The 23,862-nt window shown below is 44.6% G+C and overlaps 1 protein-coding gene across 5 annotated transcripts in view; it reads left to right on the top strand.

Moving 5' to 3' along the window:
• The window catches only part of THSD7B (thrombospondin type 1 domain containing 7B), a 427,787-nt gene that overhangs the window by 334,688 nt on the left and 69,237 nt on the right, over window positions 1-23,862 (top strand). The window lies entirely within an intron of this gene.

Below are 23,862 nucleotides of genomic sequence, written 5' to 3'. Positions count from 1 at the left end.
TTCAGCTGTACCTTGTAAAACTGGTGTTAGGTCTTTTATGGTGAATGGTGCCACATCCAGTTGGCAGCTGTCACTAGTGGTGTTCCCCAGGGATCAGTGCTGGGCCCAGTCCTGTTCAATATCTTTATTGATGACCTGGACGAGGGCATTGAGTCCAGCATCAGTAAGTTTGCAGATGACACCAAGCTAGGAGCAGGTGTTGATCTGTTGGAAGGTAGGAGAGCCCTGCAAAGGGACCTGGACAGGCTGGATGGGTGGGCAGAGGCCAATGGGATGAGATTGAACAAGGCCAAGTGCAGGGTTCTGCACTTTGGCCACAACAACCCCAAGCAGCACTACAGGCTGGGGACTGAGTGGCTGAGAGCAGCCAGGAGGAAAGGGACCTGGGGGTACTGGTAGATAGTAGCTGAAGATGAGGCAGCAGTGTGCCCAGGTGGCCAAGAGAGCCAATGGCATCCTGGCCTGCATCAGGAACAGTGTGGCCAGCAGGACAAGGGAGGTTATTCTTCCCCTGTACTCAGCACTGCTCAGGCCACACCTTGAGTACTGTGTCCAGTTCTGGGCCCCTCAATTCAAGAAAGATGTTGAGGTGCTGGAACATGTCCAGAGAAGGGCAATGAAGCTGGTGAGGGGCCTGGAGCACAAACCCTATGAGGAGAGGTTGAGGGAGCTGGGCCTGTTTAGCCTGGAGAAGAGGAGGCTCAGGGGTGATCTTATTACTGTCTACAACTACCTGAAGGGAGGCTGTAGCCAGGTGGGGTTGGTCTCTTCTCCCAGGCAACCAGCAACAGAACAAGGGGACACAGTCTCAAGTTGTGCCAGGGTAGGTATAGGCTGGATATTAGGAAGAAGTTCTTCACAGAGAGAGTGATTGGCATTGGAATGGGCTGCCCAGGGAGGTGGTGGAGTCACCATCCCTGGGGGTCTTCAAGAAAAGGCTGGATGAGGCACTTGGTGCCATGGTCTGGTTGACTGGCTAGGGCTGGGTGCTAGGTTGGACTGGATGATCTTGGAGGTCTCTTCCAACCTGGTTGATTCTATGATTCTATTGTTATACCTGATGTGCATAAGGGTAACTAAAGCATGAAAAGTAACCTATTTTTCATGATTTGTTAGGAGGTAAATTCTTCCTTTAAATGGTCTTTTTCCTATTTCCATTAAATTCAATTAATTAAACCTCCTAATGGCTGACATGGAAACCAATATAGGGCACTTTTCATGATGCTTTCACCTGGCTTCCCAAGCCAGCCTTGCTTGGCTTCTAAACTGAAGCTGTTGGCACTCAGTGTTAGGAACAGCACCCACTGGGAAGAAAGGAGCATTTTTCACCTAGAGGCAGTTACTAAGAACATTTGTTGGTTTGATTTGATTTTTTTTTTACGGGGGGGTGGGTTTTGTTTTGTATTGGTTTGCAATTATATTTTGTAACAAGCTGTAAAAACCAAGAGTTGATCTTAATAGCTTTACATTAGCCCCTGCTTAACTCCTCTTTTCTTCGGTGAACTACTTAAAGCCAGTTAACAACTGCTAAGCACGAAAAGCAATGCATTACCTACTTTAGTCAAAGATCACTTTTTCAGTGGTCTTGAATTTAATTTGCATTTAATTCGAGGTTTCATTAAAATAACTGTCTGTTTGTTTCACTTCTCTAATCGGAAGGTTTGCAAGAAGTAGAATGCATGATCATCTGTGGGAGAGGACAGGTACAGTAGGTGTCACACCACCTCATTCCAAGCTTGCACATGAAACACTCATGGTATTTTCACAGGACGCTGGAGTTACTTCTGTTACAGTCACAGAAATTGCAGGCAGCTGTATTTGCCAGTTGGAAAAGTGATTAAACTCTGGCTTGGCATCAGGCAGGTGATCTTTGTTACTCCTGTGAAAAGGCTGGCCTGTCCTTTCCTGTTCCAAGACCCTCCTCATTCCCAGACTGACTGGATGGGTGTTTTTTTTCTGTCTCATCTTTGTTGAGGATTCCATTAGTACTAAAAGCCCTGCTGTCTGGTGTTTTCTTGCCCTGCAGGCTTTATAGGAAGAAAACATCTCTATTCTCTAGTGATAAGAGAGCCATCCCTTGCAGGTTTTTGTTTCCAGACATATCAAACCCTTTTAGCCTCTCCCTGCAAGATGAGAGCTTCATTCTCACAATCACCCTGATGTTCCTCGTCTATGTTTGTTCTGTCTGCTGTTTGAATTTGGGAAACTTAAGTGTCTGGATCTGTATACACTACACCAGAGAGGGTCTTAGTAGGGCTTTGTAAAATGCTGGTAATTGCATCCTCTCCTGTAGTGAAATTCTGACCTGCTTGGATTGCATTTTCTTCTCTTTTATTTCACAGCCACATCACATAGTGTTTCATCTTGTGATGCCCCCTTCTAGTTTCCCAAGAGTGATTTTTGTTTCTTTTTCAGTCTCCAAAGAAGCGATCCGCAGTCTGTGCTACTGAACTGCAGTCTCTCTCTGGTACTCTGGTCTAGGTAGCCTGTGGCTCTCACTCCACACTGTCCCGTTTCTCCCTGTATGAAGATGTCATTTATCTTCTTGTCTTCAGTAGAATTTTAACAGGACTGTAGCCTGTGTGCTGGTATAATTGTGTGCTGGTATAATTGGTGAAATATTAAGCAGGACTGGCTCTAAGACCAGTGCCTCAGCAGTGATGCTAATAACTTCCCTGCAGCCTGACATTCCCTATTTAATGTCACTGTTACTGTCCTACCTCTAGCAATTTCAGGCCAATCTCAGATTTTTGTACTAATCCCCTATCTTCTTCAATTTAACTAATAACTTCCCAGGTGACACAACGTTAAAGCTTTACCAGAATCAGACAGCTGAGATCGATTTCATTTCTTTTCTCTGGGAAAGTGAGTTTTCTTCTGTAAGGAAGATGTCAGATTAGTGTGCCTTACCTCTATTAAACCCATGTGGTATCTTCCCCAAATTCTTTTAGCTTCACTGGCTTTGATTGTTCATTCCTTAAAAATTGTTCTAAAGGTTTGCTGCTGCTGAACTTAGAAGAAAGGAGTTCTAAGCTGCTCTGATTTTTTTTTTCCTTCATCTTTAAATATAGATCTGACATTTATTACTTCTGATAGCATGATATTGTTTGTGTCTTGCTTGATTTGTTTAAACCTGCTACCCCACGTAAAATCTCATATGCCAAGTCTTACATTAGTCTGGATGGAAATGACTTGGTCCCCATTTTCAGACATTTTGTTGATCATCTCAACCGTGGTAGTTGCATGGTTATTGTCATTGGCTTCCTGGAGGATTGAAGCATGTATTCATGTATTTTTAAGTTGCCTGCTGTCTGGGTCAAGGGTTGGACTGAATGATCCTCGAGATCTCTTCCAACCAGACACATTCTGTGATTCTGTCCTTAATCTGTACTCCAGCCTCACTGTGTAGTAGCTCTGCTTCATGGAAGATTATCTCTTCATGTAGCCAACAAAACCTATTTTAATATCTTCTGAAGCAACTTCTTTGGCTAGGCTTTGGTAGGTAGCCCTTGCTGCCTCCTCTGCTCTTCTCCTTCACCATTCCTGAGCCCTAAGGTGGAGTTTCTCTTTGGTGTGTTCATAGAATCATAGAATCAACCAGGTTGGAAGAGACCTCCAAGATCATCCAGTCCAACCTATCACCCTGCCCTATCCAATCAACTTGACCATGGCACCAAGTGCCTCATCCAGTCTTTTCTTGAAGACCCCCAGGGACGGTGCCTCCACCACCTCCCTGGGCAGCCCATTCCAATGGGAAATCACTCTCTCTGTGAATCTCCACACCTTAATCTCCACACAAACTCCATTATCCACACAGGACTTCTTTGGTCTGTTGGGCTCCTTGACAAGTAAGAACCAGGCACACTGCCTTCAAGGTTTTACCACCTTGCTTGAAATATGTGTTGCTCTAAGTATTGGTGTCCCTGACTGAAACACTGGTCTCCTTCAGGCAGATCCTTCAGCCTCCTTGCTGGTTTCCTCACTGTGTGGAAGTTGCCCTTTCAAAGCCAAGAGCTGTGACTGCATCAGGAACAGTGTGGCCAGTAGGACAAGGGAGGTTCTTCTGCCCCTGTACTCAGCACTGGTCAGGCCACACCTTGAGTACTGTGTCCAGTTCTGGGCCCCTCAATTCAAGAAAGATGTTGAGGTGCTGGAACATGTCCAGAGAAGGGCAACAAAGCTGGTGAGGGGCCTGGAGCACAAACCCTATGAGGAGAGGTTGAGGGAGCTGGGGGTGTTTAGCCTGGAGAAGAGGAGGCTCAGGGGTGATCTTATTACTGTCTACAACTACCTGAAGGGGCATTGTAGCCAGGTGGGGGGTGGCCTCTTCTCCCAGGTAACCAGCAATAGAACAAGGGGACACAGTCTCAAGTTGTGCCGGGGTAGGTCTAGGCTGGATATTAGGAAGAAGTTCTTCACAGAGAGAGTGATTGGCATTGGAATGGGCTGCCCAGAGAGGTGGTGGAGGCACCGTCCCTGGGGGTCTTCAAGAAAAGCCTGGATGAGGCACTCAGTGCCATGGTCTGGTTGACTGGCTAGGGCTGGGTGCTAGGTTGGACTGGATGATCTTGGAGGTCTCTTCCAACCTGGTTGATTCTATGATTCTATGACTGAAAATGCCAGCCTGCCTTTTCTAAGGGTTCTGTGAACATCAGTGAATACTTCAAAATCAGCATATAATCACATACTGCAAATTTATTTTTTATAACCAGCTCTCTGTTTCTCTTACATATCAAAAAGAAATCTAGAACAGCATCATCTTACTGTTTCAAAGATTGAATTAACCTGTCAGTGACTGCTTTTGGGACTAGCTGTTTCCAGTATTATTATTAGCAGCATTTGTTCTCCAATAAATAAAATCTTGGTTTTTTAAAAAAAAGCTCTCAAATAACTCTGCTTTTATATTAAAATCCAACCCTGGAGATTTGTGGTGTTGCCTGCTAGCATCGACACAATGGAACCATCACAGTGTTACTGCCTCAGTCCCCAGGTAATTTTGTCCTGATTTTGATAAACTTCTTCAATAATTTAATTTACCAGGTCTCATTTAACTCTCACTCTGATGAATCTCTGTGACTTTGAGGTAAGTCCCTCCTGATTTCATATGTCTGTAAGAAGAAACTTAAGCTAGCTGTCATCTGTATATAAAACCTTATAGAGCTGTGCTGTGCTGTGCTGCTTTTCAGCAGGTAATGCAAGTAAACGGCTTTATTTCTTGATGCATGAATTGTACTTTGCTAAGGAGAGTTTAGGCTTTTCAGTCAGACAACTAAAGAAATACTTTAGTATAAATTTTGAATTAAGATGTGTGTGTATTGGGATGTGTGTGGATATATTCTGCCCCTGTACTCTGCACTGGTTAGACCACACCTTGAGTACTGTGTTCAGTTCTGGGCCCCCCAGTTTAGGAGGGACGTTGAGATGCTTGAGCGTGTCCAGAGAAGGGCAACGAGGCTGGGGAGAGGCCTTGAGCACAGCCCTACGAGGAGAGGCTGAGGGAGCTGGGATTGGTTAGCCTGGAGAAGAGGAGGCTCAGGGGAGACCTTATTGCTGTCTACAACTACCTGAGGGGTGGTTGTGGCCAGGAGGAGGTTGCTCTCTTCTCTCAGGTGGCCAGCACCAGAACGAGAGGACACAGCCTCAGGCTGTGCCAGGGGAGATTTAGGCTGGAGGTGAGGAGAAAGTTCTTCACTGAGAGAGTCATTGGACACTGGAATGGGCTGCCCGGGGAGGTGGTGGAGTCGCCGTCCCTGGAGCTGTTCAAGGCAGGACTGGACGTGGCACTTGGTGCCATGGTCTAGCCTTGAGCTCTGTGGTAAAGGGTTGGACTTGATGGTCTGTGAGGTCTCTTCCAACCCTGATGATACTGTGATACTGTGAAAAGATATCAGAGAAAGCATGGGAGGGTGGGTGAGGTCCAGAGTCCACCGTGTGGTTTTTTTGTTGTTGTTGTGCTAATATACTTATTTTTAAATTTCATAAATGCAGTAAGAACTTGCAGTGGCTGTTGGAAGTACATATGTAAGATACAGAACTTACTTAAATCCTGTTGAAATATGCAGAAGCCAATAGACCAGTTCAGTTTGGTTTCACTGAATGACCAGCTTTATAGAATCAGCCAAGTTGGAAGAGAACTCCACGATCATCCAGTCTGACCTGTCACCCAGCCCTAGCCAGTCAACTAGACCATGGCACTAAATGCCTTATCCAGGCTTTTCCTGAACACCTCCAGGGACAGCAACTCCACCACCTCCCTGAGCAGCCCATTCCAATGCCAATCACTCTCTCTCTGAATAACTTCCTCCTAACATCCAGCCTATACCTCTCCTGGCACAACTTGAAACTCTGTCCCCTTGTTCTATTGCTGGTTGTCTGGCAGAGAGACCAACCCCCACCTGGCTACAACTTCCCTTCAGGCAGCTGTAGACAGCAATCAGATCACCTCTGAGCCTTCTGCAGGCTGCACACCCCCAGCTCTCTCAGCCTTTCCTCATAGGGTTTGTGCTCCAGGCCTCTTGCCAGCTTTGTTGCCCTTCTCTGGACATTTCCAGTATCTCAACATCTCTCTTGAACTGGACACAGCACTCAAGGTGTGGCCTGACCAGTGTTGAGTACAAGGGAAGAAAAACCTCCCTTGTCCTACTGGCCACACTGTTCCTGACACAGGCCAGGAAGTTGAAGACCTCCTCCTTCTCTGGCCCTTTGGCCAAGGATTCAGACATGCATCCACTTACAGTTAGTGCTCAACCTTGCCACTTTTTAGCATTAAATTTAGCATGTTTAAAAATTCAGGTGCAAGTTTCTTCATGGGAAATGCAGAGATGTTAGCAACTGGTGTTTAATGAATGGTGGTTTTCACCTTGTAATTAAATCCATGAATGTTTGTTCACATGAAAAATAAATAAGAATGTATGATGCTAGCCAGGAGGCTGTTGAGAAAATTAATTAAGGGATTTTTTTCCTTAGAGCTATGGAGAAATTAACATTACAAGTTAATGGTGTGGTTGCTATTACTGAATACAGTTTGTAGCAAGCAAATATAAATACTTAGAACACCGAGTCACAGGGTTGGAAGAGACCTCTGGAGGTCATCTAGTCCAGTCTTTCTGCTTTCCCTCCCTGCAGCTGAGGGAGCTGGGGTTGTTTAGCCTGCAGAAGAGGAGGCTCAGAGGTGACCTCATTGCTGTCTAGAACTACCTGAAGGGAGGCTGTAGCCAGGTGGGGAGTGGCCTCTTAGAACCATAGAATCAACCAGGTTGGAAGAGACCTCCAACATCATCCAGTCCAAACTAGCACCCAGCCCTATCCAGTCAACTAGACCATGGCACTAAGTGCCTCAACCAGGCTTTTCTTGAAGACCCCCAGGGACGGTGCCTCCACCACCTCCCTGGGCAGCCCATTCCAATGCCAATCACTCTCTCTGTGAAGAACTTCTTCCTAATATCCAGCCTATACCTACCCTGGCACAACTTGAGACTGTGTCCCCTTGTTCTATTGCTGGTTGCCTGGGAGAAGAGGCCACCCCCCACCTGGCTACAATGTCCCTTCAGGTAGTTGTAGACAGTAATAAGATCACCCCTGAGCCTCCTCTTCTCCAGGCTAAACAGGCAACCAGCAACAGAACAAGGGGACACAGCCTCAAGTTGTGCCAGGGGAAGTATAGGCTGGATGTTAGGAGGAAGTTCTTCACAGAGAGAGTGATTGGCATTGGAATGGGCTGCCCAGGGAGGTGGTGGAGGCACCGTCCCTGGGGGTGTTCAAAAAAAGCCTGGATGAGGCACTTAGTGCCATGGTCTAGGTGACTGGTTAGGGCTGGGTGCTAGGTTGGACTGGATGATCTTGGAAGTCTCTTCCAACCTGGTTGATTCTATGATTCTATAATTTGGGTTCATCTAGAATGGGTTGCACAGGAACTTGTCCAGGTAGGTTTCGATCATCTCCAGAGGAGACTCCACAATCTGTCTGGGCAGCCTGTTTCAGTGCTCCATCACTCTCAAAATAAAGAAGCTTTTCCTTATGTTTAGGTAGGCCTTCTGGTGTTCTGGTTTGTGCCCATTGTTCCTTGTCCTGTCACTGGTCACCACTGAAAAGAGTATGGCCCCCTTCTCTTGGCACTTGCCTTTTAGAAATTGATTGAGTATTGATAGGTTCCCCTCTCAGTCTCCTCTGAGTTTCAGGTCTCTTAGCCTCTCCTTATAGGATAGATTCTCCAGTGCCCTCCTCATGTTTCTAGACCTCTGCTAGGCTCTCTCCAGCATTTCACTTTCTCTCTTGAACTGGAGAGTGCAGAACTGGACCCAGTACTCCAGATGAGGCCAGAGCAGAGTAGAGGGGGAGGTGAACTTCTCTTGACCTGCTGTTCACACTATTAATTCACCTGACAGTGAAGAACTTTCAGCCAGTGGTTCAACTTTCAGTCAGTGGTTTGTCCTGTTTGTTCCCTGAAAATGTTCATCTTTAGGGATACTGGTTGCAACTTCACCAATAATAAAGACAAAGACACACACAAACAGTTTTCAGAAAGGTCTTGATTTATCAATAGTGCAAAACTAGGAAAGTTCTTTTTCCCTGTCATAAAATACCAATCATTTTTCCCCCCTCTTAGCCTCCAAGCTGCTGAATGTTGAAAGGTCAGGCTTGATGGACTCATTTGGGAATATATGGCCACAGAGTAATACAAAATGGGCAATGTCACTGGAGCTGTCTCTGTTCTGTCTCACTTGTTTGTCCCAAATACACTGAGATGGCTGACACATGAGTCCTGTCTGCACATCTGTTTCACCACTGGTCTTCTGCCTCAGGTTCTCATTAGACAGGCCAATCATTTGGTGTGGTGATGGGTTTCAGTAAGGACATGTGCACTGAATTTTAGCTACACCCAGACAGGGCTTCACTGCTAAGTAGCAGTGACATTCCTGAAGTCTGTTCTTCAAACTGGATAATAAATTTGAAACAGGAGGGTGCACATTTATGAAGGTGCTTTCTAAAGTATAGGTGTGCTACCCAAGAGTTACACTTCTTTCATGCCTCACCTTAGTGGTGTTTCATGATGCTTGCTTCTCCTTTAAGCAGCAGGTAAAAGCTGATTTCAGAGAGCTGTGTGCATCTTTGACAAGATTGTCATGCTGCTTATCCTGTGTATAAGAGAGACTGGATGAGGCACTTAGTGCCATGGTCTAGTTGACTGGCTAGGGCTGGGGGATAGGTTGGACTGGATGATCTTGGAGGTCTCTTCCAACCTGGTTGATTCTATGACATTAAAGTATTTTAGAAAGCTAACAGATACACCCTCATAAAATGCATTCAGACCCTCACCTAGACAGCAGATGAGAAAATCTGGTCAAATCAGGCTGGTTTAGATAAAAAAAACAACTGATGAGCCTGAAAACTAAGTAACAGCTGCCAGATTTGGTTCATTGTTTGTATGGTGCTTTGGGCTGAAAAGTGGCCATGTGTATGATGTGTGAGGATGACAGCTTTGTTGAGAGAAGCATTGTTTTATCACAAGTATCCAAATCTCCTGCAAAAAAGAATGCATTCCCTTTTTCATTTGCTGTTCCTTTTATTCTTCATGGCTCTTCTCAATTAGTGGAGCATTTTTCTGTTTGTCACATAAAGGAAGCCTTTTTTATGTGCATCAACTCTTACCAATAGCCCAGACACTTCAGAAGGGGATAATAGGCTAAATTATCCTAAAGCAATTGCAGTTGTAACTATTTCAGGTCTTATTGTGGTATGTAAATTTGATTCTTTCCTGGGTCCTGTGGACACATCTTCATTTTGACTACTGGAATGCACAGCAGGATAAATGGATTAAAGTAGGAAAAACAGCTCATAGTGCTATTTCTCATCAGTTTTATGGTAATGCCATCACTGATGTAGCTGCTATATATGCACATAAGACAGATTTCTTTCCCAAAAGTGGTTGTCTATCAGTACTGAACCAAATGTAAGCAAACAAAAAAAAACCCCAAACTCACAAAACAGTGGGCATGGATCAAAGAGCAATGAAAAAGATGGTAGTGCTGAGACTGTTTGGTCCTGCAGGTTAACAGTAGACATAATGGAATGGTGATGCTGCTTTTGCAATGTGCTTTTTGAAAGGACAAGTGCAATAAATAGCAGCCTGTGTTACAGCAAGTCATGCAACCTACATCTCCTGTCTGGCTGCTTTTAGGAGAGAGGGATGAGGCTTACAGCAAGAGTAGATCTTGAGAAAGTCCTGAAAGCTGGGAGAGGGAGTGATATTTCATATTAATTCCAGTTAAGTATTCCAGAGGGGTGGCATAAAGAAAGGTATAACAGAAGTTCAGACATGAGTGCTCCTCGCTGGTGTCATTGACGGAGCACAGTGGGGACAACTGAAGCGAGAGTGAGATAAGCTAAAATAATGTGTTGGCTGGAGAGGAACACTTCAGATATGACAGTGTAAGTGCTAGTTGGAAATGGAAGTTGAAACCATGGGGGAGATAAAATTAGCCGTGGACAAGAGAGGAAGAAAGAAAAGCAGACAAGCTGAGGGATAGCTCTCCTGTGCCCCATAAAAGGGAGGATAAGTGGAGGAAGCAAACTTATGAAAGGCATAGCAAAGAGTCAGCTAACTCTTGTTCTCCATATACTCATTCCTCAGTGCAATATATATAAAGTAGTGGGTAACATCTTTGTGTTGGAGACCAGCTTCTCTGTTCCCTGTTTAAATCTCAGGCTTTTAACACTGCCTAAACACAAATCACCAGTGACACGCTCTGGCAGGGGCACTGCTTCTAGATGGTACATAGTGCATGTGCTCCTGCCTGTCTGGCCAGCTGGGGACAGCAGTTTTGGGCAGCGATTTGTGTCTGCTGCTAACGTTCCCACGCTGGAGTGTGCTCTGGCAGGCAGGGACACACAGCTTCTGACTTTGCAGATGGCAGTACCTCTGTAGGGAACGCTTCTAGTTGGAAGGAGGAGGGAGGGAAGATGTTCATCATCACCAGCAGGTGGGAAAATTTGCTACTGGCACTTAGCTCCTAACTTCAGAAAGTTTGGCCCATCCTGGCACAGACTCATGTTCCAACCATATGCTCTTTCTTACGCTGTTGCACTCTCTAAGTCTCAGTGAAACTTTTCTTACTAGAATGATTAGACTACTGGTTTTTTATTCGGTGTTTTCCTGCCAGGTTATTCGTTAGTGTGGAGAGAAGTGAAGATGTGGGACTGATGGGCAAGCTGCAGACCTAAGTGCAGGGACTCTCCTTATGGTGGCAGTCTGCAGGGGGTTCCCCCAAGGGAGTGGGAACCAGCCACTTGGGCACAGGGAGCCGAGGTGGTGTTGCATGAGGATCAGGTAGAAGAGACTCCACAAGAAGGCAGAGCTGACTTTCCCTGGTGTATAGAAGAATGGATGCTCTCTTCCTCCAGCTATCCAAAGTCAGTAACCTCTCTAATATAGTTGTTCCCCTCCCTTCACTGTTGCCTCCTGAAACTCTTGCTGGCTGCTGTCAGTCTTCTGCGCTTCTCTTGGATCCAGCTCTGCTGCTGCCAATAAATTCAATTTTGCAGCCTGTAGAGTCAGGGCGAAATAACTCATTCAATTTTGCCTACATTACTGAGCAGCCTTGGGCTGGCTCAGAAGGCAGATGGGTATTTAATTTGACATTTGTGCCTCTGTAAGCTGGAGGAGAGGTTCTAGCAGTGTTGCGGGGGCCAGCTAATGCAGGTGAGCGTTGCCAATAGTGGACTAATCTCTTGAAGAACAGTAATATGTCAGGTTATACTCCAGATTTCTCTCTGTGGGATGATACTGCTCAAGGAAATTAAGCCTAAGAGATAATTTGGCAACAGGCTTATTTTAAATGCTGATTAATGACTCCTGCTTTAGTGCAGCTCCTGCTCTACTCATCTGATGTTTTAATATGGCAAAGGAATTATGATTAGTGCTTTTAGGTTTTTAATGTTCAGATAGTTAAAATGCCCTGTAATAATTGCTCCCTTTAATATTCAGCACAACTATTACAGAGATATAATTGTGCTTTGGTGTTGAAAAGAAGAAACCAGGATCCCAGTGTGATCGTGAATGCCTTTTTCAGTTAGCTTAAATAAAATCCTTAAATTTCAAAGTCCTTGGCAGCAAGTTTAAAGAACTTTAATTAAAAAAGAAGACTTCCATAAATAAATGAAAGCTGAAAGACTAAAAATTATTAGAGAGTTGCTGCAATAAGTGCAGGGGAAAGTATAGTGGAATGTGTAGCAGAAAGCATGAGTAAAAGCACCAAAATCAGAAAACAAATTCAGATTCAGGAAGCCTGTAATCCAAGACATACCTGTGCAGCATACAAAGTACCTCCACGATTTGTAATCATTATTCTCATGACATTAACATATTTCAGATCTGATTCTGCAGTATCTCACACTATTGGAAGCCAGGAGTTATTTTCTAATAGAATTGCCCCCAAAAAAATATTTTTTTTAAATGAAAGCAGGCTCCAGCTGTGTGAAAGTGGCTAATCCTTGGCAGAAGCAAGAGGTGTCTGCATATATTTCCCCTCTCCTGCCTTGGAGGTGGCATCTTGCATGCAGTGGTTAGTTTTCATTTCACCCAGCTAGTGGTTCTGTTGCTTTCTGTTCTATCAGGGAAAAAATACTCCATTGTGGTTTTATAAACTCTGTTAAGAGTCAAAGGAGTGTGAACTTGAACTTCCCTTGAAGAGAAGGATCTCCCCAATGCCTCGTGCAGGATTGCCATAAGGTGCAGAAAAGCCTCTCTGTGTTTGTGAGGGGTTTGGCAGTTTGTCTAAGAGAATTTTTTATGTGCAGTCGCCTCTCACAAGAATTAGAACTCTCCCATGCAGCCCCACAGCTTTGTCTCTTCTTGCCTGCATCAGCCCCTTGAACTTGCTTTTGCCTCTGCCTCCTTCCAGTGAGAATCCTTTTTGTTGCTCTGGGTGGAATCATGCTACCTCCCACAACAGCCTTAGCCACCCCCTTGCTCCTCTCTTCGCTGCACAGCTTGGACAATATCCCATGGTGCCTTCATGCATGAATAGAACTTCTCTCTCTAGTTTCTTAAAGCATTTGAGCACAAGCCCTACGAGGAGAGGCTGAGGGAGCTGGGATTGTTTAGCCTGGAGAAGAGGAGGCTCAGGGGTGACCTTATTGCTGTCTACAACTACCTGAAGGGTGTTTGTGGCCAGGGGGAGGTTGCTCTCTTCTCTCAGGTGGCCAGCACCAGAACGAGAGGACACAGCCTCAGGCTGTGCCAGGGGAGATTTAGGCTGGAGGTGAGGAGAAAGTTCTTCACTGAGAGAGTCATTGGACACTGGAATGGGCTGCCTGGGGAGGTGGTGGAATTGCTGTCCCTGGAGCTGTTCAAGGCAGGATTGGACGTGGCACTTGGTGCCATGGTCTAGCCTTGAGCTCTGTGGTAAAGGGTTGGACTTGATGATCTGTGAGGTCTCTCCCAACCCTGATGATACTGTGATACTGTGATACCTTCTCTCAAATACTATTTTTAAATTATACTCCTGCTGGTATTAGTCTGACCATTCACAGGACTCCTAGTTTTGGTAAGCTCTTTTCATTGCATTCTCTTCCACTTGCTTCCCTCCACCATCAAGGGGTTTTAAAGACACATAGATGTGGTGCTGAGAAACGTGGTTTGGCTGTCACCAGGAAGTGCTGGTTTAAGATGAGCTCAGTGGTCTGAAAGGCCCATTCCAACAAAACAGTTCTCTGATTCCCTTGTTGCCTCTGCCTTGTTTCCTACTTGGCAAAGGCTGCTGTAGTGTTGGCATTCTTCCAGTTTTTCAGAGGTGTTAATAAGTGCTTATTTCAGTGCTGTTTTTTACTGATGGTTTAGCTGATCTTGTCTGTGTGTTCATGTACCACAAGTAATGTGAGTCCTTTCCTCTGGTGTATAGCCCAGCTATCAGTTCTTTTTTCTGCTCCTGTTGCACCTTCATTTACTTTGCAATAAATATGGATGGTTGATGTTCAAATAGCAGGTGGATATGGCACTTTGGGACATGGTTTAGTGGCCATGGTGGTCTTAGGTTGATGATTGGACTTGATGATCTTAGAACTGCTTCAGCTGGAAAAGATCTCTATGATTCTGTGATCCTCAGATGCTTCCTGGCATGGTCTTGCCCACATTTTCGGGATGTCATATCTAGTTAGACAAGAGTTAAACAAAAACTAAGCACCTAATTTACCACTGGCATAGAGCTGCCTGCTTTTGCCTGTAGGAAGACACCAGGGAGGGGACAGAAAGGGCAGGCAACTTGTACAAACAATATTGTTTATACAAGTGGGTAATTATCTGTAGTGAGGCTGTTTAGCATCTCCTGACTTTCCCTGATGTGTTGCTTAGGTAAGAATGAGGTAGAGAAAAGGGAGATAGCTAAATATCTTGCTTCCCATGTGATTTTCTATGTACATCTTCCACTGCTGATAAGAAGTCACCTCACTGAACAGCAATAATGTGGAGGACAAGCTAAAGTTCTGAGCAAAACAAGGGAAGAAGAAATGGGAATGTCTTCGCTTCTGGGGTAGAATAAGTTGGGGGTTAAAGGAAAATTGGGGGAGAAAAGTCACCTTGGAGTTATTCCCATTAATCTTTAAAGTTGGGAAGCTGACATCCTTTCATAGTCAGTGGAAGGAAGTGAATGCCTGTAAGACAGCTTAACTAGAAGCCTAAATTAGAGGATTTTAATGCCACCTGTTTTACTGTTATGATCCATGCTCTTGCTAATGCATTTTTAAAATGAAAGTGTCAGATGTCAAGAAGGATAAAGGGTAAGGAGAGAGCCTGGACTTCTGGAAATGTTATTTTCTGTTCATTTTAATCATAATTTTGAGTGGAGTGTTTTCCCCCATTTCCTATTTCATTATTTTTAGGTGAGATATCTTAGTCTTAAACTGATTTTGGGAAGAAATTTGACTGCATGCACCATCTCTCACAGAGGTGGTTTGATCTCTGCAATGCAATTCTTCCATTAATGCATGAAGCTTTTCATGTATGTTTACTACTTGTTTGCAGTGCAGTGAGATTTTCTGTAAAGATGAGTCCTTAGTTGTGGATTACTGCAGATTTTAGCCATGCTTGTGGCCAAAAATGGGATTTTAGCTGTTTAACTGTGGTTTTTTTTTGATCTGGTGCAGTCTTCACTGGCCAAATGTCTTAACTTCAGTAACAGCAGCTGCCTTTTCTTTTATTTTTGTGTTACTGAACCTGTTGCAGAAGGATTTCCACAGCCAAACGCATCTCTCAGTTATTGGCAACTTAGAAAACTGAACAAATATAAGTGTTTGAATGTCTGAATTATTTTTTTTGTGAAAAGTCTATAGAAAATAGAAAGATCCTTGCAGTTGCATCCCAGTATAGTTTAACCACTTTCATAGAATCATAGAATCAACCAGGTTGGAAGAGACCTCCAAGATCATCTAGTCCAACCTATCACCCAGCCCTATCCAATCAACCAGACCATGGCACTAAGTGCCTCATCCAGTCTTTTCTTGAAGACCCCCAGGGACGGTGCCTCCACCACCTCCCTGGGCAGCCCATTCCAATGCCAATCACTCTCTCTGTGAAGAACTTCTTCCTAACATCCAGCCTATACCTACCCTGGCACAACTTGAGACTGTGTCCCCTTGTTCTGTTGCTGGTTGCCTGGGAGAAGAGGCCACCCCCCACCTGGCTACAGCCTCCCTTCAGGTAGTTGTAGACAGTAATAAGATCACCCCTGAGCCTCCTCTTCTCCAGGCTAAACAGGCCCAGCTCCCTCAACCTCTCCTCATAGGATTTGTGCTCCAGGCCCCTCACCAGCTTTGTTGCCCTTCTCTGGACATGTTCCAGCACCTCAACATCCTTCTTGAATTGAGGGGCCCAGAACTGGACACAGTACTCAAGTCTTCAAGTGATGTCTGGGAAATCAGTGTCCTCCATTAGTGCTATGTTCAACCTCAGACAGGTGCCTCGCCCATGGCTGACCCCAATATAATAGTACTGGATCTGCAGCAGTCAGTTGTCCTCCTGTGAGTCTCTCCCAAACCATCATCAATTCTCTTACCTTTTCCAGGAAAATCCTGTCAAGCTCATAAATACCTTTCCCATTCTTTTTTTACCTCTGAGGGCTAAACTTCTGGCTGACATTCTGATAGATTTTCTAAGAAAATGCCGACTGTGCACTTTTTTGACAGCAGTTCTTGCACCTGACCAATTAGCAGAGCTTAGAGTAGGTGTCTCTTGGAGGGCTGTGCAGACAAAAGTCCACTCAAGATGATAACTTAGCAGTTACAGAAGAAATGATGTCTCACACAAGTTGATAATTACTGGCTCCACCGTAACTTGGTGTTCCCACAGTGAAAATAGAGATGAAAATGTTTTTTCAGGTCCCACACCAGTTTTGGGATTGTTCCCTTTTCTTCTGCCTCTAGAGTTGCAGCACTCAGAGCATCTTAATGAAGTGCTGTGTGTGACTATATACAAAGGGTTTATGTGCTCACCATCCTTCAGCTGTTAGCTTTCTGCTCCTGGGGGATGCATTGCTGATGGCAGGCACACTGCTGTTCACTGTTCACAGTGCAGAGTTAAGAAAGGGGTTTTGTAACCTAGCCACAGCACCATGAGTCATGCAGAATCACAGAATTAGCCAGGTTGGAAAGACCTTTGAGATCATCAAGTCCAACCTATCACCTAACACCTTCTGAGTAACTAAATGTGCTAGTTTGAAGCAAGCTAGAATGTTTGGGTGAAAAGAACTAGATAATGGGCAGTGAAAAGGTAAACATGGTTGTGTCTCTTCTCTCATAGTCTCACTGAGAACTCTGGGAAGAAGAAGTAAGCATTTGATAACATTCTCCATTTTGTCTTTCATTCTGCTTTGAGCTTCAGACCTAGCCACATCTCCTTAACTCCACTGCCACTAACCTTCTCTCTTAACCTCTTGGCTGCACCTCTATTCTTCCTGGGAACTGGGGTAAGGTTGAGAGGGGCTGGGGAAGGTGTTGGGGTGGTTTGAGAACCCCTCCTGGGCACTCAGGTTTCTGGGAGGGGAGTTGTGCTTCTGTATTGTTTATCCTTTGTATAGTTCTATATATAACTGTATATACTGTAAATAGCTGCTTGTATATTTGCTTGTATATAGCTTCATTTATATTCCCAGAGGCCTTTCTGAGTTAGCTGGGGCAATTCCAAAAGTGGGGGGGGGCGGGTAAGAGCCCAAACCATCACACTAAACCATGGCACTAAGTGCCCCTTCCAGTCTCCTTTTAAGTACCTCCAGGGATGGTGACTCCACCACCTCCCCAGGCAGCCCATTCCAATGCCAATCACTCTTTCTGTGAAGAGCTTCTTCCTAACCTGCCCATGTGCAGCTTGAGACTGTGTCCTCTTGTTCTGTCACTGGTTGTAGAACAAGACCAGGAGCAGACTATTGCCACTGATAGCAGCATGGTAATGGTCACTTACAGTGTTCAGAGAGGAGTTCAAGTAATTGTGAATAATCATAATTCAAAGCTACATTTATTGAAACTTGGGGCTAAAACATTTTGTCCTCAGAAGCAGTCTTCAAACTCATTACAAATGAACACTGAGGTGTAAGGTGGAGTGGCTCTTTCAACCTCAGCATGTCTTGTGCTGTCTGAAAATTGTACTGACACTTAAAACATCAAATTAACCAAGAGGTTTTTCTGCTCTGATTCCAGAGGTGTTTTAGGCTGAATGTTAAGCAGAAAAGAGCTACACACAGTGAAATAATATCCCATGTAACCTGATGAAAGCCCCATAAATAAGTGTTTGAAAGTAAGACTTTGTCACACTGACACTAATACAGTATTGAACTAGCTGGAAAGTTATATTGACATTATTTGAGGATGTCTTATCTGTAGTATTTGTGATGCTAAGCTGTGCATTTATTAGATGTTGCTGTTGGGAAAATGGACACCTATTATCTATTCTTCTAAGAAAGGATAAATTGCCTGGGATTCAGCACATGGCCAAACAAAAAAAAACCTAAAAGATGAGAGAAAATTAAACTTCACCAGGAAAGTAGGGTAAAAGATGAAAAAGGGAAATATATATACTGGGGAGAGGTGACTGAGTGGAATCAGATCATCTAAAGACCAAAGTTCTCCTGCTGAACTAAATAAATGATTCAGGAAGACCCTTGATCCCCAGGGATCCTGGGCTGAACTGGCAACTGAGCTCCCCCAGTCCTTGCCTGCTGATGTGAATTGATCCGTGACAGCTCCACTGCTGCTGTGCCAGAGGCTGCGATCTCCCCTGGCTGATCCTGGCAGTCTCCATCTCCGGTTTGTGTTGTCCTGAGACAGACATCACTTCCCTGCCTCCCATTACAGTGTCTGCCCTCGGCAATTACCTCCAGCTGAACCGAAGGCCAACTCATTGACCTACTTCTCCTGCAGGAACTTCCATGCCCTGCATAAACAAGGCTGTATGTTTCAAATGAGGATTGAACATGAATAAAATACCTCCCAGCAAGATGAGCTTCCTGACGTGGACAGGAGTGTGGCAGCCCAGGCAGGGTGATGGTGTTTTGGGCTCAAAGGTGTCTGCAGAGTGAAAGCACATTGACACTTAGATTCCTGATGATTGGTTGCATCTGAAAGTATTATTAAAGCTCCTGAGGTGCCTTGGGGCACTTGCATTTTAGCCTCACATTGTTCTTAAGGTAGATATTAAATAATCATTATCTCTGCAGGGAAATGTGCTGCAGTCTAAGAAGAGCTAGGTCAGGCAGTAGATGCTGGTCCTTGGATTTCATCTAATTTCCAGAAAGTAAGAAATAAACTGAATGTCCACAAGTCCATGAGTCCTGATGGGACTGCTGAGGCAGCAGGCAGAAGTCATTGCTGGGCTATTCTCCATCATCTTTGAAAGGTTCTGGAGAACAGGCAAAATGTCTGAGGACTGCAGGAGAGACAGTGTCACTTCAGCCTTCTAAAAGGAAACTGCAGGATAGTTAACCTCACCTCCATCCCTGGAAAGATGATGGAACAGCTTGTTCTGGGTGTTATCTCAAAGCACACAGAGGAAAGTAAGGTTACTAGAAGTAGTTAGTATGGATTCACCAAGGGGAAGTCAGTCCTGGCTCATCTGTTAGCCTTCAGCGAGGGCGTGACTGGATGGATAGGTGAGGGGAGGGCAGTAGTTATTGTCTGCCTTGAATTCAGCACTGTCTATCACTGTGTCCTCAGGGGCAAGCTTAGGAAGTGTGGATTAGATGTATGGGCAGTGGAGTGGATATGAAATTGACTGAAACATGGAGCTCAGAGGGCTGTGGTCAGTGGCAGTCTAGTTGGTGGTCAGTAACAAGTAGTGTCCCTCAGAATCCAGCCCTGATTTATTCATCAGTGATCTGGATGAAGGGCTAGAGTGTAGTCTCATCAAGTTTGCTTATGACACAAAACTGGGAGGAGTGGCTGACACTTTGCCAAGCTGTGCAGCCATTCAGCAAGACCTGGACAGGCTGGAGAGTTGGACAGAGAGGAACCTTATGAAATTCAGCAAGGGCAAGTGTGGGGTACTGCACCTAAGGAGTGATAACCCCAGGTATCAGTACAAGTTGGGAGGTGGCCTGCTGGAAAGTAGCTCTGTGGAAAAAGTCTCAGGAGTCTTGATAGGCAAAAAAGGTGACCATGAGCCAGCAATGTGTCCTTGTGACCAAGAAGGCAAATAGTACCTTGAGATGCATCGAGAGTGTAGCAAGCAGGCTGAGGGAGGTTCTCCTTCCCTCTGCTTTGCCCTGATGAGGCCTCATCTGTAATACTGTATCCAGATCTGGACTCCCTAGTTCAAGAAGGAGCGGGAACTGCTTGAGACGGTACAGGAAAGGACTAGGAAGGTGATTAGGGCACTAATACATGTGTCTTGCAAAGAAAGGCTTTTTATCCTGGAGAAGAGAAGGATGAGGGGGGACCTTACCAATGCTTGTAAATACTTAAAAGGTGAGTGTTGTGAGAATGGGGCCAGTCTTTTTTCAGCAGTGCCCAGGGACAGGACAAGAGGTAATGGGCATCAAGTTGAACGTAGGAATTTCCATCTAAACATGAGAAAGAATTTCTTTATGTTGAAGGTGGTGGAGCCCTGCAGCAGGCTGACCAGAAAGGCAGAGTCTCTGGATGGATTCAAAGCCTGCCTGAATGCTGTTCTGTGCAAACTGCTCTAGGTAAACCTGCTCTAGATGAGGAGTTGGACCTGATGATATCTGGAGGTCCCTTCCAACCCCTATCTTTCTGTGATTGTAAGTAGCCTTACCTCCAGGTTTCTGAAATCCATTGCTATGTCAAATATCAATGATTGGCAGACCAAATGATTCTGTATATATAAAACATACATACATATATATACACACATATATACATACACACACACACATATCTATATAAAGCCACTAGTTGCAATAAATACTCTGAGATTATTATCCCAAACAGTTTATTGAAGGAGAACAGGTGAAGGAAAGAATGAGTATGTTTTAAGAAAGAGCAAAACACAGAGGGATAGCCAGGCTATTTTTTAGGCTCTATCATGTAATCAGAAACATTCAGAACTGGGAAGTGTTGGAGGGAGATAAGGGACACGTACAGGAGGGCAGTTACGTTGTGGGTAATAATCTGTGGGAACCTGAGAGAAGCTGACTGGTCTAATCTTCTTAGGTTTATCTCAGAGAAGAGTAAAACCAGTTATGCAATATTGAGATACACAATTCCAGTTTGTTGGAGGATGCAGATAAAAGCATCACAGAGCATCTTAGGAGCCACTGCAGCCCAATTAGGAGAAAATACTGAATTTAATCCTGTAAGACTCAGCTCAATGTTTCTTTGCTAAGGCAGCAGAGTTCAGCATAAACAAGTTAAATATGCTGATAAAAACCTGAATTGTGTAATAAACATAGACAGAGCTTGCCTTCCCCTTTAGTGAATGGGAAGAGCACAGTAAGTGGGCTGAGAAGCCAAGGAGAGCAAGCATTGTGATAGTTGAATGTTGTCTTCCTGTTTTCCATCAATGTCTGGGTAAAGCTACGTGTGCTTATGTTAGAGACTTAAAGAGCTTGGGGTAGGGGAGTCATACAAACCTTCAGTGCTGCACAGGCTGTTTCCAAATGGGAGCCTGTGCTGTACTTAATGCCAACTGCATCATGCAGCTGCTGAGGGAGTGGGAAGAGCCAAACACTGGCATGAGAAGGCATCTGGGGCTGAGCAATATCTGTGGGGGTTCATAACAATTCCTGAGCTCAGAAAGGGTGTAAATGTCAAAGACAGTGGTTATACAGTGTGGTGCCCAGGGGTGTAGCAAGGGTAATGGAGTGGAATTAAAAGAGTGGAGGTAGAGGCTGACTATAAGGAAGAATCTTCCTAGCTAATCAACCTATAACAATGCCCTTTTCAGATGGAAAGAGCTATTGAAAGTGGAGCAAACTAATTCTTCCTTCAAGAGTTTCTGAAGTTCAGTAGGTGCTACCAGAGGCCCAAGCATGGAATACTGCTGTGTGTAATTCTGCTGATGGATTGGAGCTCCAGAAGAATAATAACTGCATGCTGTAAAGTGTGTAAGAATGGCACCATTATTTCTGCTGTGTTGGAGGAGCACTTGCCTCTCTGTTGCAGTGCCAGCATGATGAAGAGCGTGGCCTCACTAGAGACATGCTTATGCCCTCCACCTGATGCTGCTGTCTACACTTCACAGCAGAGATACCTGCACATGTTGGCATATTTGTAGTGCAATGCAATGTCTGTAGAGATGAAATGGTGAAGTCCTCTGCATCTTGGCGGTAGTGGTTGGGTGCCATGCCACACCACACAGGTAAAGCTACACTGTGTTCCTCGTTGAGCTGTGCTGTGTGTAACTTACCAGAGAATCATAGAATAGCAGGTTGGTCCAACCTTCCTTGGCTAAAGCATGGTCTAGGCAAGGTGGCCCAGCACCCTGTCCTGCTGAATCTTCCTCATATGGCAACTTCCCAGTTCTTTGATCATCTTTGTGACCCTTCTCTGGACCCTGTCCACATCTTTTTGTGTATAGCAGGTATGTTTGTGTAATGAATATGTTTGTTCTTGCTTCACCTAGAGCAGATTTAAGTGGAGTTTCACAAAGGAAACAGAAGAGACTTAAGAAGCAGAGAAAAGTCTGAATGCTTAGTGTCACACTGCTTAGGGCAAACCAAGAACAATAAGCATTCAGAGGGGCTAATTCCTAACAAAAGCATCCATTCTTATCATAAGAACTGTTTATAATGCTCTTTATTATAAGTTGATAGGCTATAAAGAAGTCTGGCTGCATGTAGTACTGTGCCCCACAAGCATAATCTTATCTTACTATATCCAGGTTTATTCTTTGTATTTTAGAGCTCCCATTGCACACATCTGTGCTGGAAACCACTGGGGTCTTCCTTCAGTGCCTGACCTACTTTTCTTTAAGCCTCCTGTAATTCTTCCCCAAGGAAAGGGGTGTTTTCCCCACTGTGGTATCTAACCTCCCCCTCAGGAGGTCTTAAAAGTGCAGCCATTAAAATAGTGTCAGTTATTGGTGTTTTCTCTGCCCTGGTGTCAGTTACCAGCATTCTCTCTGCCCTACTCCTCCCCACTGGTTATGTGTCTGTTGGCACTGTAGTGCAAAAACTTTGAAGACTAATTTTTGGCAAGCATCAAAGTGTCTTTTTTAGTAGGCAAGTAGGAGAGTTGAGACCCCTTTCTCTCACGTTGACCGTTTGAACAGGGCAGCTTCTCATGGTTTTGTACATGCCTACAGCTTTAAGTTCCTGCTGCTTTTGTGCCCAATCTAGAAGGCTCCAGTGGCAGTGCTGGGTAGCTTTGATGGCTTTCTGCACCTGGAAAGATGTTGTTTCTGAATACACATTCCCTGTGTTGGGTGAAAATATTGCATGCCAGCACTGGAGACATCTCTGATGTCTTCTGCACAGTGTGCAAAACGATGCCGCTCCTGTCCAGTGTGCGATAAGGCTTTTGCCTTAGTTGCTTTGTTTTCACACTGCAGTGCTCAAGTGCAGCCATAATCATTTTCTCTGGATGAGTGAGAAAGAGAAATCCCCATTCCTTTTGTTTGGGAAACCTCAACTCAGAGATGTTCCTGTAGGGCTGGCCAGCTGGCAGCACATCAAGCCAGCCACCGTCTGTCCAACACACGAGAAAGCCAGGCAGGAACAAAGAGGCTTTGGGTTGTTTATTTTGAATACCCTGAGTTTTGCTGACCACCATGGCAATAAACCTGACATGCTTTCATTAGTGTCCAGTATTTACCTGAGTTAGGAAGTCAAATGTCCATTCACAGTGAGTAAAAGGGAATGTTACTGCAGGCTTCCATTTGTGTGACATCTTTTGGTTTTATTAGGAGAAGTCTTTCCATGTCTAAATACACACAAGCACAAATACCAGTGTTGCTCACTGGGTTGGTTGTGGGGGTTTTTCATCTATGTGGTGCACAAGGAGGAATTTGTTTGGCACTTTTTCCTCTGATAATTCTTCTTGTTGTAATAGAAGGTAACAGAAGGCAGCTGGATTATTGCATTATACCATCTGAAAAAAAAAAAAAAGCAAGCCAGGAAAAACCTAACCCAGACTATTATTTCTACCAAATGCAGTGGCTTTTTCAGTTATCTCTGCCCAGAGTGTGTTTCTCTTTACCCATCTGAAACAGTGTGCTGTGTGTCAGTCCGTCACAGTCTATCCCTGTCGACATTTGGCAGTTAAACATGTTATTTGCAAACTGTCTGATGTCTATATGATAAACAGAGGAGGAATTTAGTGCCATGCTTAAGTATTTTTAAATGCAACTTTGAGTGAGCCATTACTTTCCTTGCTGTCTGGTGTTCATCACTAAGTTATTTATCAGTCTAAATGAAAAGGCAG

The sequence above is a fragment of the Pogoniulus pusillus genome, chromosome 2 (genome assembly GCF_015220805.1).
Source record: "Pogoniulus pusillus isolate bPogPus1 chromosome 2, bPogPus1.pri, whole genome shotgun sequence".
NCBI classification, from domain to species: Eukaryota; Metazoa; Chordata; class Aves; order Piciformes; family Lybiidae; genus Pogoniulus; species Pogoniulus pusillus.
Note: the sequence above shows the minus strand (reverse complement) of the source record. Positions and strands in the feature narration are given on the sequence as shown.